The sequence below is a fragment of the Carica papaya genome, chromosome 5 (genome assembly GCF_054855325.1).
Source record: "Carica papaya isolate Zhongbai chromosome 5, ASM5485532v1, whole genome shotgun sequence".
In the NCBI taxonomy this organism is placed as follows: Eukaryota; Viridiplantae; Streptophyta; class Magnoliopsida; order Brassicales; family Caricaceae; genus Carica; species Carica papaya.
This window is the reverse complement of record NC_142313.1, coordinates 29400424-29415831: the sequence shown is the minus strand read 5'-3', so window position 1 is coordinate 29415831 and position 15408 is coordinate 29400424. Positions and strand designations below refer to the sequence as shown.

At 46.6% G+C, this 15408-nt stretch overlaps 4 non-coding genes and 28 pseudogenes across 4 annotated transcripts; all 32 read left to right on the top strand.

Annotated features, from left to right (window-relative positions):
- Positions 1 to 4: 4 nt before the first annotated feature.
- LOC148260828 (5S ribosomal RNA) lies at positions 5 to 123 on the top strand (annotated as a pseudogene).
- Positions 124 to 684: 561 nt separating this feature from the next.
- LOC148260827 (5S ribosomal RNA) lies at positions 685 to 803 on the top strand (annotated as a pseudogene).
- Positions 804 to 1012: 209 nt separating this feature from the next.
- Positions 1013 to 1131, top strand: LOC148260826 (5S ribosomal RNA). Its single transcript, XR_015819976.1, has one exon. It is a non-coding gene; the product is annotated as a 5S ribosomal RNA (ribosomal RNA).
- A 532-nt stretch (positions 1132 to 1663) lies between these two features.
- LOC148260825 (5S ribosomal RNA) lies at positions 1664 to 1782 on the top strand. The gene has a single exon (XR_015820292.1). It is a non-coding gene; the product is annotated as a 5S ribosomal RNA (ribosomal RNA).
- Positions 1783 to 2342: 560 nt separating this feature from the next.
- LOC148260824 (5S ribosomal RNA) lies at positions 2343 to 2460 on the top strand (annotated as a pseudogene).
- A 204-nt stretch (positions 2461 to 2664) lies between these two features.
- Positions 2665 to 2783, top strand: LOC148260823 (5S ribosomal RNA; annotated as a pseudogene).
- Positions 2784 to 2992: 209 nt separating this feature from the next.
- LOC148260822 (5S ribosomal RNA) lies at positions 2993 to 3111 on the top strand (annotated as a pseudogene).
- A 562-nt stretch (positions 3112 to 3673) lies between these two features.
- LOC148260821 (5S ribosomal RNA) lies at positions 3674 to 3792 on the top strand (annotated as a pseudogene).
- A 559-nt stretch (positions 3793 to 4351) lies between these two features.
- On the top strand, positions 4352 to 4470 carry LOC148260820 (5S ribosomal RNA; annotated as a pseudogene).
- Positions 4471 to 5031: 561 nt separating this feature from the next.
- LOC148260819 (5S ribosomal RNA) lies at positions 5032 to 5150 on the top strand (annotated as a pseudogene).
- Positions 5151 to 5355: 205 nt separating this feature from the next.
- LOC148260818 (5S ribosomal RNA) lies at positions 5356 to 5474 on the top strand (annotated as a pseudogene).
- Positions 5475 to 5709: 235 nt separating this feature from the next.
- Positions 5710 to 5828, top strand: LOC148260817 (5S ribosomal RNA). Its single transcript, XR_015820665.1, has one exon. It is a non-coding gene; the product is annotated as a 5S ribosomal RNA (ribosomal RNA).
- A 205-nt stretch (positions 5829 to 6033) lies between these two features.
- On the top strand, positions 6034 to 6152 carry LOC148260816 (5S ribosomal RNA; annotated as a pseudogene).
- Positions 6153 to 6357: 205 nt separating this feature from the next.
- Positions 6358 to 6476, top strand: LOC148260815 (5S ribosomal RNA; annotated as a pseudogene).
- Positions 6477 to 6681: 205 nt separating this feature from the next.
- LOC148260814 (5S ribosomal RNA) lies at positions 6682 to 6800 on the top strand (annotated as a pseudogene).
- Positions 6801 to 7004: 204 nt separating this feature from the next.
- Positions 7005 to 7123, top strand: LOC148260813 (5S ribosomal RNA; annotated as a pseudogene).
- Positions 7124 to 7332: 209 nt separating this feature from the next.
- On the top strand, positions 7333 to 7451 carry LOC148260812 (5S ribosomal RNA; annotated as a pseudogene).
- A 917-nt stretch (positions 7452 to 8368) lies between these two features.
- Positions 8369 to 8487, top strand: LOC148260811 (5S ribosomal RNA; annotated as a pseudogene).
- Positions 8488 to 9048: 561 nt separating this feature from the next.
- LOC148260810 (5S ribosomal RNA) lies at positions 9049 to 9167 on the top strand (annotated as a pseudogene).
- A 204-nt stretch (positions 9168 to 9371) lies between these two features.
- LOC148260809 (5S ribosomal RNA) lies at positions 9372 to 9490 on the top strand (annotated as a pseudogene).
- Positions 9491 to 9725: 235 nt separating this feature from the next.
- Positions 9726 to 9844, top strand: LOC148260808 (5S ribosomal RNA; annotated as a pseudogene).
- Positions 9845 to 10049: 205 nt separating this feature from the next.
- Positions 10050 to 10168, top strand: LOC148260807 (5S ribosomal RNA; annotated as a pseudogene).
- Positions 10169 to 10377: 209 nt separating this feature from the next.
- Positions 10378 to 10496, top strand: LOC148260806 (5S ribosomal RNA; annotated as a pseudogene).
- Positions 10497 to 11058: 562 nt separating this feature from the next.
- Positions 11059 to 11177, top strand: LOC148260805 (5S ribosomal RNA; annotated as a pseudogene).
- A 558-nt stretch (positions 11178 to 11735) lies between these two features.
- On the top strand, positions 11736 to 11854 carry LOC148260804 (5S ribosomal RNA; annotated as a pseudogene).
- An 879-nt stretch (positions 11855 to 12733) lies between these two features.
- On the top strand, positions 12734 to 12852 carry LOC148260803 (5S ribosomal RNA; annotated as a pseudogene).
- A 209-nt stretch (positions 12853 to 13061) lies between these two features.
- On the top strand, positions 13062 to 13180 carry LOC148260802 (5S ribosomal RNA; annotated as a pseudogene).
- Positions 13181 to 13386: 206 nt separating this feature from the next.
- On the top strand, positions 13387 to 13505 carry LOC148260801 (5S ribosomal RNA; annotated as a pseudogene).
- Positions 13506 to 14064: 559 nt separating this feature from the next.
- On the top strand, positions 14065 to 14182 carry LOC148260800 (5S ribosomal RNA; annotated as a pseudogene).
- A 204-nt stretch (positions 14183 to 14386) lies between these two features.
- On the top strand, positions 14387 to 14505 carry LOC148260799 (5S ribosomal RNA; annotated as a pseudogene).
- Positions 14506 to 14944: 439 nt separating this feature from the next.
- On the top strand, positions 14945 to 15063 carry LOC148260798 (5S ribosomal RNA; annotated as a pseudogene).
- A 201-nt stretch (positions 15064 to 15264) lies between these two features.
- Positions 15265 to 15383, top strand: LOC148260797 (5S ribosomal RNA). The gene has a single exon (XR_015819935.1). It is a non-coding gene; the product is annotated as a 5S ribosomal RNA (ribosomal RNA).
- Positions 15384 to 15408: the final 25 nt, after the last annotated feature.

Here is a 15408-nt window from a genome sequence, read left to right as displayed (position 1 = left end):
AAACAGGTGCGATCATACCAGCACTAAAGCTCCGGATCCCATCAGAACCTCGCAATTAAGTGTGCTTGGGCGAGAGTAGAACTCGGATGGGTCACCACCTGGGAAGCCCTCATGTTGCACCTATTTTTTTTTCGGATGGGTTGTTCGACGTTACGCGCGAATGGAATTTTAAACCGCTAGTTCATTTGCAAAGGTGAGTCACGGTGCCGGGGCATATTACTTGATATTAGAAAGAGAAAGAGAGATGCAGAGTGCACGCACAAGGAAACAAATGACGGGAGGGGGGTTAGAAGGAGAAAGAGTGTATGTATTTGCAGTGCAGAATGAAACATGAGGGATCATACCAGCACAAATGCAACGGATTCTATCAGAACTCCGCAGTTAAGGGTGCTTGGGCGAGAAAAGTACTCGGATGGGTGACCTCATGCGAAGTCCTTATATTTCACCCATTTTCTTAGGAAGTCCTTGTGTTGCACCCATTTTTTTGCAGATGATTCTTTCGACGATACGCGCGACTTGAATTATGGTCCTCAGGTTTATTCGCAAATGTGAGTCACGGCACCGTAGCATTTTACTTTATATTAGAAGGAGCACGGGAGGTGCAGTGCGCACGCACAAGGAAAAAAATGACGGGAGGGGGAAGAAAGGGGAATGAGTTTATGTATTTGCAGCGCAAAATTAAACAGGTGCGATCATACCAGCACGAATGCACCGGATCCCATCAGAACTCCGCAGTTAAGTGTGCTTTGGTGAAAGTAGTACAATTATGAGTTACCCCGTGGGAAGTTCTCGTGTTGCACCCATTTTCTTTTTTTCAGATGTGTCGTTCAACGTTACGCACGACTTTAATTATGGTCCGCAGATTTATTCGCAAATGTGAGTCACGGCGCCGTGGCATTGTACTTGATATTTGAACGAGAACGAGAGGTGCAGTGCGCACGCACAAGGAAAAAAATGACGGGAGGGGGAAGAAAGGAGAATGAGTTTATGTATTTGCAGCGCGAAATTAAACAGGTGCGATCATACCAGCAATAATACACCGGATCCCATCAGAACTCCGCAGTTAAATGTGCTTGGGCGAGAGTAGTACTCGGATGGGTGACCTCCTGGGAAGTCCTCGTGTCGCACTAATTTTTTTTCCAGACGGGTGGTTCGATGTTACGCGCTACTGGAACTAGGGTCCACTGGTTTATACGCAAATGTGAGTCAAGAAGCAGGGGCATTTTAATCGATATTAGTACGAGAAGGAGAGATGCAGAGTGCACGCACAAGGAAACAAATGATGGGAGGGGGGACGGAGGGAGAAAAAGTGTATGTATTTGTAGCACAGAATGAAACATGAGCAATCATACCAGCACCAATGCAACAGATTCTATCAAAACTCCACAAGTTAAGGGTGCTTAGGCAATAGTAGCACTAGGATGGGTGACCTCCTGCGAAGTCCTTATATTTCACCCATTTTTTTGCAGATAATTCTTTCGACGATACGCACGACTTGAATTATGGTCCTCAGGTTTATTCGCAAATGTGAGTCACGGCACCATAGCATTTTGCTTGATATTAGAACGAGCACGGTAGGTGTAGTGCGCACGCACAAGGAAACAAATGACGGGAGGGGGAAGAAAGGAGAAGGAGTTTATGTATTTGCAGCGCGGAATTAAACGGGTGCGATCATACCAACACTAATGCACCGGATCCCATCAGAACTCCGCAGTTAAGTGTGCTTGGGCGAGAGTAGTACTCGGATGGGTGACCTCCTGCGAAGTCCTCGTGTCGCACCAATTTTTTTTCAAATGAGTCGTTCGACGTTACGCGCGACTGGAACTAGGTTCCGCTGGTTTATACGCAAATGTGAGTCAAGAAGCAGGGGCATTTTAATCGATATTAGAACGAGAAGGAGCGGTGCAGTGTGAACGCACAAGGAAACAATTGATGGGAGGGGGAGGGAAGAAGAAGGAGTGTATGTATTTTCAGCACGAAATGAAACAGGTGCGATGATACCAGCACTAATGCAACGGATTCTATCAGAACTCCGTAGGTAAGGGTGCTTGGGCGAGAGTAGTACTAGCATGGGTTACCTCCTGCGAAGTCCTTATATTTCACCCATTTTCTTGTGAAGTTCTCGTGTTGCACCCATTTTTTTGCAGATGATTCTTTCGACGTTACGCGCGACTTGAATTTTGGTCCTCAGGTTTATTCGCAAATGTGAGTCAGGTCGCCATGGCATTTTACTTTATATTAGAACGAGTACGGGAGGTGCAGTGCGCACGCACAAGGAAACAAATGACGGGAGGAGGCAGAAAAGAGAAGGAGTGTAAGTATTTGAAGCGCAAAATTAAACAAGTGGCATCATATCAGCACTGATGCACTGGATCCCATCAGAACTCTGCAGCTAAGTTTGCTTGGGCGAGAGTAGTACTCGGATGGATGACCTCTTGGGAAGTCCTCGTATCGCAACAATTTTTTTTCAGATGGGTCGTTCGACGTTACGCGCGACTGGAACTATGGTCCGCTGGTTTATACGCAAATGTGAGTCAAGAATCAGGGGCATTTTAATCGATATTAGAACGAGAAGGAGAGGTGCAGTGTGAACGCACAAGGAAACAAATGATGGGAGGGGGGGAGGGAAGAAGGAGTGTATGTATTTTCAGCACGAAATTAAACAGGTGCGGTCACACCAGCACAAATGCACTAGATCCCATCAGAACTCCGCAGTTAAGTGTGCTTTGGCGAAAGTAGTACAATGATGGGTTACCTCCTGGGAAGTTCTCGTGTTGCACCCCTTTTCTTTTTTTCAGATGTGCCGTTCGACGTTACGCGCGACTGTAATTATGGTCCGCAGATTTATTCGCAAATGTGAGTCATGACATCGTGGCATTTTACTTGATATTTGAACGAGAATGAGAGGTGCAGTGCGCACGCACAAGGAAACAAATGACAGGAGGGGGAAGAAAGGAGAAGGAGTTTATGTTTTTGCAGCGCGAAATTAAACAGGTGCGATCATACCAGCACTAATGCACCGGATCCCATCAAAACTCCGCAGTTAAGTGTGCTTGGGCGAGAGTAGTACTCGGATGGTTGACCTCCTGGGAAGTCCTCGTGTCGCACTAATTTTCTTTTCAGACGGGTCGTTCGACGTTACGCGCGATTGGGACTAGGGTCCACCTGTTTATACGCAAATGTGAGTCAAGAAGCAGGGGCATCTTAATTAATATTAGAAAGAGATGGAGAGATGCAGAGTGCACGCACAAGGAAATAAATGATGGGAGGGGGGATGGAGGGAGAAAAAGTGTATGTATTTGCAGCGCAGAATGAAACATGAGCAATCATACCAGCACCGATGCAACGGATTCTGTCAGAACTCCGCATGTTAAGGGTGTTTGGGCGAGAGTAGCACTAGGATGGGTGACCTCCTGCGAAGTCCTTATATTTCACCAATTTTCTTAGGAAGTCCTCGTGTTGCACCCATTTTTTTGCAGATGATTCTTTTGACGTTACGCACGACTTGAATTATGGTCCTCAGGTTTATTCGCAAATGTGAGTCACGGCACCGTAGCATTTTACTTGATATTAGAACGAGCACGGGAGGTGCAGTGCGCACGCACAAGGTAACAAATGACGGGAGGGGGAAGAAAGGAGAAGGAGTTTATGTATTTGCAGCGCAGAATTAAACGGGTGCGATCATACCAGCACTAATGCACCGGATCCCATCAGAACTCCGCAGTTAAGTGTGCTTAGGCGAGTGTAGTACTCGGATGGGTGACCTCCTGGGAAGTCCTTGTGTCGCAACAATTTATTTTCAGACGGATCGTTCGACGTTACGCGCGACTGGAACTGGGGTCCGCTGGTTTATACGCAAATGTGAGTCAAGAAGCAGGGGCATTTTAATCTATATTAGAACGAGAAGGAGAGGTGCAGTGTGAACGCACAAGGAAACAATTGATGGGAGGGGGAGGGAAGGAGAAGGAGTGTATGTATTTTCAGCACGAAATGAAACAGGTGCGATCATACCAACACTAATGCAACGGATTCTATCAGAACTCCGTAGGTAAGGGTGCTTGGGCGAGAGTAGTACTAGCATGGGTTACCTCCTGCGAAGTCCTTATATTTCACCCATTTTCTTGTGAAGTCCTCGTGTTGCACCCACTTTTTTGCAGATGATTCTTTCGACGTTACGCGCGACTTGAATTATGGTCCTCAGGTTTATTCGCAAATGTGAGTCACGGCGTTGTAGCATTTTACTTGATATTAGAACGAGAACAGGAGGTGCAGTGCGCATGCACAAAGAAACAAATGATGGGAGGGGGAAGAAAGGGGAATGAGTTTATGTATTTGCAGCCCGAAATTAAACAGGTGCGATCATACCAGCAGTAATGCACCAGATCCCATCAGAACTCCGCAGTGAAGTGTGCTTGGGCGAGATTAGTACTCGAATGGGTGACCTCTTGGGATGTCCTCGTGTCCCACCAATTTTTTTTCAGACGGGTCGTTCGACGTTACGCGCGTCTGGAACTAGGGTCCGCTGGTTTATACGCAAATGTGAGTCAAGAAGCAGGGGCATTTTAATCGATATTAGAACGAGAGGGAGAGATGCAGAGTGCACGCAGAAGGAAACAAATGACGGGAGGGGGGATGGAGGGAGAAAAAGTGTATGTATTTGCAGCGCAGAATGAAACATGAGCAATCATACCAGCACCAATGCAACGGATTCTATAAGAACTCCGCAAGTTAAGGGTGCTTGGGCGAGAGTAGCACTAGGATGGGTGACCTCCTGCGAAGTCCTTATATTTCACCCATTTTCTTAGGAAGTCGTCGTGTTCCACCCATTTTTTTGCAGATGATTCTTTCGACGATATGCGCGACTTGAATTTTGGTCCTCAGTTTTATTCGCAAATGTGAGTCACGGCACCAAAGCATTTTACTTGATATTAGAACGAGCATGGGAGGTGCAGTGCGCACGCACAAGGAAACAAATGACGGGAGGGGGAAGAAAGGAGAAGGAATATATGTATTCGTAGCACAAAATTAAACGGGTGCGATCATACCAGCATCAATGCACCGGATCCCATCAGAACTCCGCAGTTAAATGTGCTTGGGATAGAGTAGTACTCGGATGGGTGACCTCCTGGGAAGTCCTCGTGTCGTACCAATTTATTTTCAGACGGGTCGTTCGACGTTACGCGCGACTGGAACTAGGGTCTGCTGGTTTATACGCAAATGTGAGTCAAGAAGCAGGGGCATTTTAATCGATATTAGAACGAGAAGGAGAGGTGGAGTGTGAACGCACAAGGAAACAATTGATGGGAGGGGGAGGGAAGGAGAAGGAGTGTATGTATTTTCAGCACGAAATGAAACAGGTGAGATCATACCAGCACTAACGCAACAGATTCTATCAGAACTCTGTAGGTAAGGGTGCTTGGGCGAGAGTAGTACTAGCATGGGTTACCTCCTGCGAAGTCCTTATATTTCACCCATTTTCTCGTGAAGTCCTTGTGTTGCACCCATTTTTTTGCAGATGATTCTTTCGACGTTACGCGCGACTTGAATTATGGTCCTCAGGTTTATTCGCAAAAGTGAGTCACGGCGCTGTAGCATTTTACTTGATACTAGAACGAGAACGGGAGGTGCAGTGTGCACGCACAAGGAAACAAATGACGGGAGGGGGAAGAAAGGGGAATGAGTTTATGTATTTGATGCCCGAAATTAAACAGGTGCGATCATACCAGCACTAATGCACCGGATCCCATCAGAACTCCGCAGTGAAGTGTGCTTGGGCGAGATTAGTACTCGGATGGGTGACCTCCTGGGAAGTCCTCGTGTCACACCAATTTTTTTTTAGACGGGTCGTTCGACATTACGCGCGTCTGGAACTAGGGTCCGCTGGTTTATACGCAAATGTGAGTCAAGAAGCAGGGGCATTTTAATCGATATTAGAACGAGAATGAGAGGTGAAGTGTGAACGCACAAGGAAACAAATGACGGGAGGGGGAAGAATGGAGAAGGAATATATGTATTTGCAGCGCAAAATTAAACGGGTGCGATCATACCAGCACTAAAGCCTCGGATCCCATCATAACTCCGTAGTTAGGTGTGCTTGGGCGAGAGTAGTACTCGGATGGGTGACCACTTGGGAAGCCCTCGTGTTGCACCTATTTTTTTTCGGATGGATTGTTCGACATTAGGCGCGAATGGAATTATAAACCGCTGGTTCATTTGCAAAGGTGAGTCACGGTGCCGGGGCATATTACTTGATATTAGAACGAGAAAGAGAGATGCAGAGTGCACGCACAAGTGAACAAATGATGGGAGGGGGAAGAAAGGAGAACGAGTTTATGTATTTGCATAGCGAAATTAATCAGGTGCAATCATACCAGCACTAATGCAACAGATCCCATCATAACTCCGCAGTTAAGTGTGCTTGGGTGAGAGTAGTACTCGGATGGGTGACCACTTGGGAAGTCCTCGTGTTGCACCCATTTTTTTGCAGATGATTCTTTCAACGTTACGTGCGACTTGAATTATGGTCCTCAGGTTTATTCGCAAATGTGAGTCACAGCGCTGTAGCATTTTACTTGATATTAGAACGAGAACGGGAGGTGCAGTGCGCACGCACAAGGAAACAAATGACGGGAGGGGGAAGAAAGGGGAATGAGTTTATGTATTTGCAGCGCAAAATTAAACAGGTGCGATCATACCAGCACTAATGCACCGGATCCCATTAGAACTCCGCAGTGAAGTGTGCTTGGGCGAGAGTAGTACTCGGATGTGTGACCTCTTGGGAAGTCCTCGTATCGCAATAATTTTTTTTCAGAGGGATCGTTCAACGTTACGCGCGACTGGAACTATGGTCCGCTGGTTTATACGCAAATGTGAGTCAAGAATCAGGGGCATTTTAATCGATATTAGAACGAGAAGGAGAGGTGCAGTGTGAACGCACAAGGAAACAAATGATGGGAGGGGGGGAGGGAAGAAGGAGTGTATGTATTTTCAGCACGAAATTAAACAGGTGCGGTCACACCAGCACAAATGCACTAGATCCCATCAGAACTCCGCAGTTAAGTGTGCTTTGGCGAAAGTAGTACAATGATGGGTTACCTCCTGGGAAGTTCTCGTCTTGCACCCATTTTCTTTTTTTCAGATGTGCCGTTCGACGTTACGCGCGACTTTAATTATGGTCTGCAGATTTATTCGCAAATGTGAGTCACGGCACCGTGGCATTTTACTTGATATTTGAACGAGAACGTGAGGTGTAGTGCGCACGCACAAGGAAACAAATGACGGGAGGGGGAAAAAAGGAGAAGGAGTTTATGTATTTGCAGCGCAAAATTAAACAGGTGCGATCATACTAGCACTTATGCACCAGATCCCATTAGAACTCTGCAGTTAAGTGTGCTTGGGCGAGAGTAATACTAGGATCGGTGACCTCCTGGGAAGTCCTCGTGTCGCACTAATTTTTTTTTTCAGACTGGTCGTTCGACGTTATGCGCGACTGCAACTAGGGTCCACTGGTTTATACGCAAATGTGAGTCAAGAAGCAAGGGCATTTTAATCGATATTAGAACGAGAAAGAGAGATGCAGAGTGCACGCACAAGGAAACAAATGACGGGAGGGGGAAGGAAGGAGAAAGAGTGTATGTATTTTCAGCACGAAATGAAACAGGTGCGATCATACCAGCACTAATGCATCGGATTCTATCAGAACTCCATAGGTAAGGGGTGCCTGGGCGAGAGTAGTACTAGCATGGGTTACCTCCTGCGAAGTCCTTATATTTCACCCATTTTCTTGTAAAGTCCTCGTGTTGCACCCATTTTTTTGCAGATGATTCTTTCGACGTTACACGCGACTTGAATTATGGTCCTCAGGTTTATTCACAAATGTGAGTCAAGAAGCAGGGGCATTTTAATCGATATTAGAACGAGAAGGAGAGGTGCAGTGTTAACGCACAAAGAAACAATTGACGGGAGGGGGGATGGAGGGAGAAAAAGTGTATGTATTTGCAGCGCAGAATGAAACATGAGCAATCATGCCAGCACCAATGCAACGGATTCTATCAGAACTCCGCAAGTTTAGGGTGCTTGGGCGAGAGTAGCTCTAGGATGAGTTACCTCCTGCGAAGTCCTTATATTTCACCCATTTTCTTAGGAAGTCCTCGTGTTGCACCCATTTTTTGCAGATGATTCTTTCGACGTTACGCGCGACTTGAATTATGGTCCTCAGGTTTATTCGCAAATGTGCGTCACGGCACCGTAGCATTTTACTTGATATTAGAACGAGCAAGGGAGGTGCAGTGCGCACGCACAAGGAAACAAATGACGGGAGGGGGAAGAAAGGAGAAGGAGTTTATGTATTTGCAGCGCACATTTAAACAGGTGTGATCATACCAGCACTAATGCACCGGATCCCATTAGAACTCCGCAATTAAGTGTGCTTGGGCGAGAGTAGTACTCGGATGGGTGACCTCCTGGGAAGTCCTCGTGTCGCACTAATTTTTCTTTTCAGACGGGTCGTTCGACGTTATGCGCGACTGCAACTAGGGTCCACTAGTTTATACGCAAATGTGAGTCAAGAAGCAGGGGCATTTTAATCGATATTAGAACAAGAATGAGAGATGCAGAGTGCACGCACAAGGAAACAAATGATGAGAGGGGGAGGGAAGGAGAAAGAGTGTATGCATTTTCAGCACGAAATGAAACAGCTGCGATCATACCAGCACTAATGCATCGGATTCTATCAGAACTCCGTAGGTAAGGGTGTTTGGGCGAGAGTAGTACTAGCATGGGTTAGCTCTTGCAAAGTCCTTATATTCCACCCATTTTCTTGTGAAGTTCTCTTGTTGCACCCATTTTTTTGCAGATGATTCTTTCAACGTTACGTGCAACTTGAATTATGGTCCTCAGGTTTATTCGCAAATGTGAGTCACAGCGCTGTAGCATTTTACTTGATATTAGAACGAGAACGGGAGGTGCAGTGCGCACGCACAAGGAAACAAATGACGAGAGGGGGAAGAAAGGGGAATGAGTTTATGTATTTGCATAGCAAAATTAAACAGGTGCGATCATACCAGCACTAATGCACCGGATCCCATCAGAACTCCGCAGTGAAGTGTGCTTGGGCGAGAGTAGTACTCGGATATGTGACCTCTTGGGAAGTCCTCGTATCGCAACAATTTTTTTTCAGAGGGGTCGTTCGACGTTACGCGCGACTGGAACTAGGGTCCGCTGGTTTATACGCAAATGTGAGTCAAGAATCAGGGGCATTTTAATCGATATTAGAACGATAAGGAGAGGTGCAGTGTGAACGCACAAGGAAACAAATGATGGGAGGGGGGTAGGGAAGAAGGAGTGTATGTATTTTCAGCACGAAATTAAACAGGTGCGGTCACACCAGCACAAATGCACCGGATCCCATCAGAATTCCGCAGTTAAGTGTGCTTTGGCGAAAGTAGTACAATGATGGGTTGCCTCCTGGGAAGTTCTCGTGTTGCACCCATTTTCTTGTGAAGTCCTCCTGTTGCACCCATTTTTTTGCAGATAATTCTTTCGACGTTACGCACAACTTGAATTATGGTCCTCAGGTTTATTCGCAAATGTGAGTCAAGGCACTGTAGCATTTTACTTGATATTAGAACGAGAGCGGGAGGTGAAGTGCGCACGCACAAGGAAACAAATGACGGGAGAGGGAAGAAAGGGGAATGAGTTTATGTATTTGCAGCGCAAAATTAAACAGGTGCGATCATACCAGCACTAATGCACCGGATCCCATCAAAACTCCGTAATGAAGTGTGCATGGGCGAGATTAGTACTAGGATGGGTGACCTCCTGGGAAGTCCTCGTGTCGCACTAATCTTTTTTTTCAGACGGGTCGACCGACGTTACGCGCGACTGGAACTAGGGTCCACTGGTTTATACGCACATGTGAGTCAAGAAGCAGAGGCATTTTAATCGATATTAGAACGAGAAGGAGAGATGCAGAGTGCACGCACAAGAAAACAAATGACGGGAGGGGGGAGGGAAGAAGGAGTGTATGTATTTTCAGCACGAAATTAAACAGGTGCGGTCACACCAGCACAAATGCACCGGATCCCATCAGAACTCCGCAGTTAAGTGTGCTTTGGCGAAAGTAGTACAATGATGGGTTACCTCCTGGGAAGTTCTCGTGTTGCACCCATTTTTTTTTTTCAGATGTGCCGTTCGACGTTACGCGCGACTTGAATTATGGTCCGCAGATTTATTCGCAAATGTGAGTCACGGCGCCGTGGCCTTTTACTTGATATTTGAACGAGAACGAGAGGTGCAGTGCGCACGCACAAGGAAACAAATGACGGGGGTGGGGAAGAACGGAGAAGGAGTTTATGTATTTGTAGCGCGAAATTAAACAAGTGCGATTATACTAGCACTAATGCACCGGATCCCATCAGAACTCCGCAATTAAGTGTGCTTGGGCGAGAGTAGTACTCGGATGGGTGACCTCTTGGGAAGTGCTCGTGTCGTACTAATTTTTTTTTCAGACGGGTCGTTCGACGTTACGCGCGACAGCAACTAGGGTCCACTGGTTTATACGCAAATGTGCGTCAAGAAGCAGGGGCATTTTTATCGATATTAGAACGAGAAAGAGGGATGCAGAGTGCACACGCAAGGAAACAAATGATGGGAGGGGGGATGGAGGGAGAAAAAGTGTACGTATTTGCAGCGCAGAATGAAACATGAGCAATAATACCAGCACCAATGCAACGGATTCTATCAGAACTCTGCAAGTTAAGGGTGCTTGGGCGAGAGTAGCACTAGGATTGGTGACTTCCTGCGAAGTCCTTATATTTCACCCATTTTCTTAGGAAGTCCTCGTGTTGCACCCATTTTTTTGCAGATGATTCTTTCGACGATACGCGCGACTTGAATTATGGTCCTCAGGTTTATTCGCAAATGTGAGTCACGGTACCGTAGCATTTTACTTGATATTAGAACGAGCACGAGAGGTGCAGTGCGCACGCACAAGGAAACAAATGACGGGAGGGGGAAGAAAGGAGAAAGAGTTTATGTATTTGCAGCGCGGAATTAAACGGATGCGATCATACCAGCACTAATGCACCAGATCCCATCAGAACTCCGCAGTTAAGTGTGCTTGGGCGAGATTAGTACTCGAATGGGTGACCTCCTGGGAAGTCCTCGTGTCGCACCAATTTTTTTTCAGACGGGTCGTTCGACGTTACGCGCGACTGGAACTAGGGTCCGCTGGTTTATACACAAATGTGAGTCAAAAAGCAAGGCATTTTAATCGATATTAGAAGGAGAAGGAGAGGTGCAGTGTGAACGCACAAGGAAACAATTGATGGGAGGGGGAGGGAAGGAGAAGGAGTATATCTATTTTCAGCACGAAATGAAACAGGTACAATCATACCAACACTAATGCAACGGATTCTATCAGAACTCCGTAGGTAAGGGTGTTTGGGCGAGAGTAGCACTAGCATGGGTTACCTCCTGCGAAGTCCTTATATTTCACCCATTTTCTTGTGAAATCCTAGTGTCGCACCAATTTTTTTTCAGACGGGTCGTTCGACATTACGCGCGTCTGGAACTAGGGTCCGCTGGTTTATACACAAATGTGAGTCAAGAAGCAGGGGCATTTTAATCGATATTAGAACGAGAACGAGAGGTGAAATGTGAACGCACAAGGAAACAAATGACGGGAGAGGGAAGAAAGGAGAAGGAGTGTATGTATTTGCAGCGCAAAATTAAACAGGTGCGATCATACCAGCACTAAAGCTCCGGATCCCATCAAAACTCTGCAGTTAAGTGTGCTTGGGCGAGAGTAGTACTCGGATGGGTGATCACCTGGGAAGCCCTCGTGTTGCACCTATATATTTTCGGATGGGTTGTTCGACGTTACGCGCGAATGGAATTATAAACCGCTGGTTAATTTGCAAAGGTGAATCACGGTGCCGGGGCATATTTCTTGATATTAGAACGAGAAAGAGAGATACAAAGTGCACGCACAAGGAAACAAATGACGGGAGGGGGGATGGAAGGAGACAGAGTGTATGTATTTGCAGTGCAGAATGATACATGAGGGATCATGCCAGCATTAATGCAACGGATTCTACCAGAACTCCGCAGTTAAGGGTGCTTGGGCGAGAAAAGTACTCGGATGGGTGACCTCCTGCGAAGTCCTTATATTTCACCCATTTTCTTGGGAGGTCCTCGTGTTGCACCCATCTTTTTGCAGATGATTCTTTCGACGTTACGCGCGACTTGATTTATAGTCCGCAGGTTTATTCGCAAATGTGAGTCACGGCGTCGTGGCATTTTACTTGATATTAGAACGAGAACGGGAGGTGCAGTCCGCACGCAAAAGGAAACAAATGATGGGAGGAGGAAGAAAAGAGAAGTAGTGTATGTATTTGAAGCGCAAAATTAAACAAGTGGAATCATACCAGCACTAATGCACTTGATCCCATCAGAACTCTGCAGTTAAGTGTGCTTGGGCGAGAGTAGTACTCGGATGCATGACCTCTTGGGAAGTCCTCGTATCGCAACAATTTTTTTTTAGATATGTCGTTCGACGTTACGCGCTACTGGAACTATGGTCTGCTGGTTTATACGCAAATGTGAGTCAAGAATCAGGGGGATTTTAATCGATATTAGAACGAGAAGGAGAGGTGCAGTGTGAACACACAAGGAAACAAATGATGGGAGGGGGGAGGGAAGGAGTGTATGTATTTTCAGCACGAAATTAAACAGGTGCGGTCACACCAGCACAAATGCACCGGATCCCATCAGAACTCCGCAGTTAAGTGTGCTTTGGCGAAAGTAGTACAATGATGGGGTACCTCCTGGGAGGTTCTCGTGTTGCACCCATTTTCTTTTTTTCAGATGTGCCGTTCGACGTTACGCGCGACTTTAATTATGGTCCGCAGATTTATTCGCAAATGTGAGTCACGGCGCCGTGGCATTTTACCTGATATTTGAACGAGAACGAGAGGTGCAGTGCGCACGCACAAGGAAACAAATGACGGGAGGGGGAAGAAAGGAGAAGGAGTTTATGTATTTGCAGCGCGAAATTAAACTGGTGCGATCATACCATCACTAATGCACCGGATCCCATCAGAACTCCGTAGTTAAGTGTGCTTGGGCGAGAGTAGTACTCGGATTGGAGACCTCTTGGGAAGTCCTCGTGTCGCACTAATTATTTTTTCAGACGGGTCGTTCGACGTTAGGCGCGACTGGAACTAGGGTCCACTGGTTTATACGCAAATGTGAATCAAGAAGAAGGGGCATTTTAATCGATATTAGAACGAGAAAGAGAGATGCAGAGTGCACGCAGAAAGAAACAAATGACGGGAGGGGGAAGAAAAGAGAAGGAGTGTATGTATTTGCAGCGCGAAACTAAACTGGTGCGATCATATTAGCACTAAAGCCCAGGATCCCTTCAGAACTCCGCAGTTAAGTGTGCTTGGGCGAGAGTAGTACTCGGATGGGTGACCTCCTGGGAAGTCCTCGTGTCGCACCAATTGTTTTTCACACGGGTCGTTCGACGTTACGCGCGACTGGAACTAGGGTCCGCTGGTTTATACGCAAATGTGAGTCAAAAAGTAGGGGCATTTTAATCGATATTAGAACGAGAAGGAGAGGTGCAGTGTGAACGCACAAGGAAACAATTGATGGGAGGGGGAGGGAAGGAGAAGGATTGTTTGCATTTTCAGCACGAAATGAAACAGGTGCGATCATACCAGCACTAATGCAACGGATTCTATCAGAACTCCGTAGGTAAGGGTGCTTGAGCGAGAGTAGTACTAGCATGGGTTACCTCCTGCGAAGTCCTTATATTTCACCCATTTTCTTGTGAAGTCCTCGTGTCGCACCAATTTTTTTTCAGACGGGTCGTTCGACGTTACGCAAGTCTGGAACTTGGGTCCGCTGGTTTATACGCAAATGTGAGTCAAGAAGCAGGGGCATTTTAATCGATATTAGAACGAGAATGAGAGGTGAAGTGTGAACGCACAAGGAAACAAATGACGGGAGGGCGAAGAAAGGAGAAGGAGTGTATGTATTTGCAGTGCGAAACTAAACAGGTGCGATCATACCAGCACTAAAGCCCCAGGTCCCATCAGAACTCCGCAGTTAAGTGTGCTTGGCGAGATTAGTACTCGGATTGTTGATCTCCTGGGAAGTCCTCGTGTCGCACCAATTTTTTTTCAGACGGGTCGTTCGACGTTACGAGCGTCTGGAACTAGGGTCCGCTGGTTTATACGCAAATGTGAGTCAAGAAGCAGGGGCATTTCAATCGATATTAGAACGAGAATGAAAGGTGAAGTGTAAACGCACAAGGAAACAAATGACGGGAGGGGAAGAAAAGAGAAGGAGTGTATGTATTTGCAGCGCGAAATTAAACAGGTGCTATCATACCAGCACTAAAGCTCCGGATCCCATCAGAACTCCGCAGTTAAGTGTGCTTGGGCGAGAGTAGTACTCGGATGGGTGACCACCTGGTAAGCCCTCGTGTTGCACCTATTTTTTTTCGGATGGGTTGTTCGACGTTACGCGCGAATGGAATTATAAACTGCTGGTAAGGAGTGTATGTATTTTCAGCGCGAAATGAAACAGGTGCGATCATACCACACTAATGCAATGGATTCTATCAGAACTCCGTAGGTAAGGGTGCTTGGGCGAGAGTAGTACTAGCATGGGTTACCTCCTGCGAAGTCCTTATATTTCACCCATTTTCTTGTTCTCGTGTTGCACCCATTTTTTTGCAGATGATTCTTTCGACGTTACGCGCGACTTGATTTATGGTCCTAAGGTTTATTCGCAAATGTGAGTCACGGCGCTGTAGCATTTTACTTGATATTAGAACGAGAACAGGAGGTGCAGTGCGCACGCACAAGGAAACAAATGACGGGAGGGGGAAGAAAGGGGAATGAGTTTATGTATTTGCAGCACGAAATTAAACAAGTGCGATCATACCAGCACTAATGCACCGGATCCCATCAGAACTCCGCAGTTAAGTGTGCTTGGGCGATATTAGTACTCGGATGGGTGACCTCCTGGCAAGTCCTCGTGTCGCACCAATTTTTTTTCAGACGGGTCGTTCGACGTTACGCGCATCTGGAACTACGGTCCGCTGGTTTATACGCAAATGTGAGTCAAGAAGCAGAGGCATTTTAATCGATATTAGAACGAGAAGGAGAGATGAAGTGTGAACGCACAAGGAAACAAATGACGAAGGGGGAAGAAAGGAGGAGTGTATGTATTTAAAGCGCGGAATTAAACAGGTGCGATCATACCAGCACTAAAGCCCCGGATCCCATCAGAACTCCGCAGTTAGGTGTGCTTGGGCGAGAGTAGTACTCGGATGGGTGACCACTTGGGAAGCCCTCGTGTTGCACCTTTTTTTTCTCGGATGGGTTGTTCGAC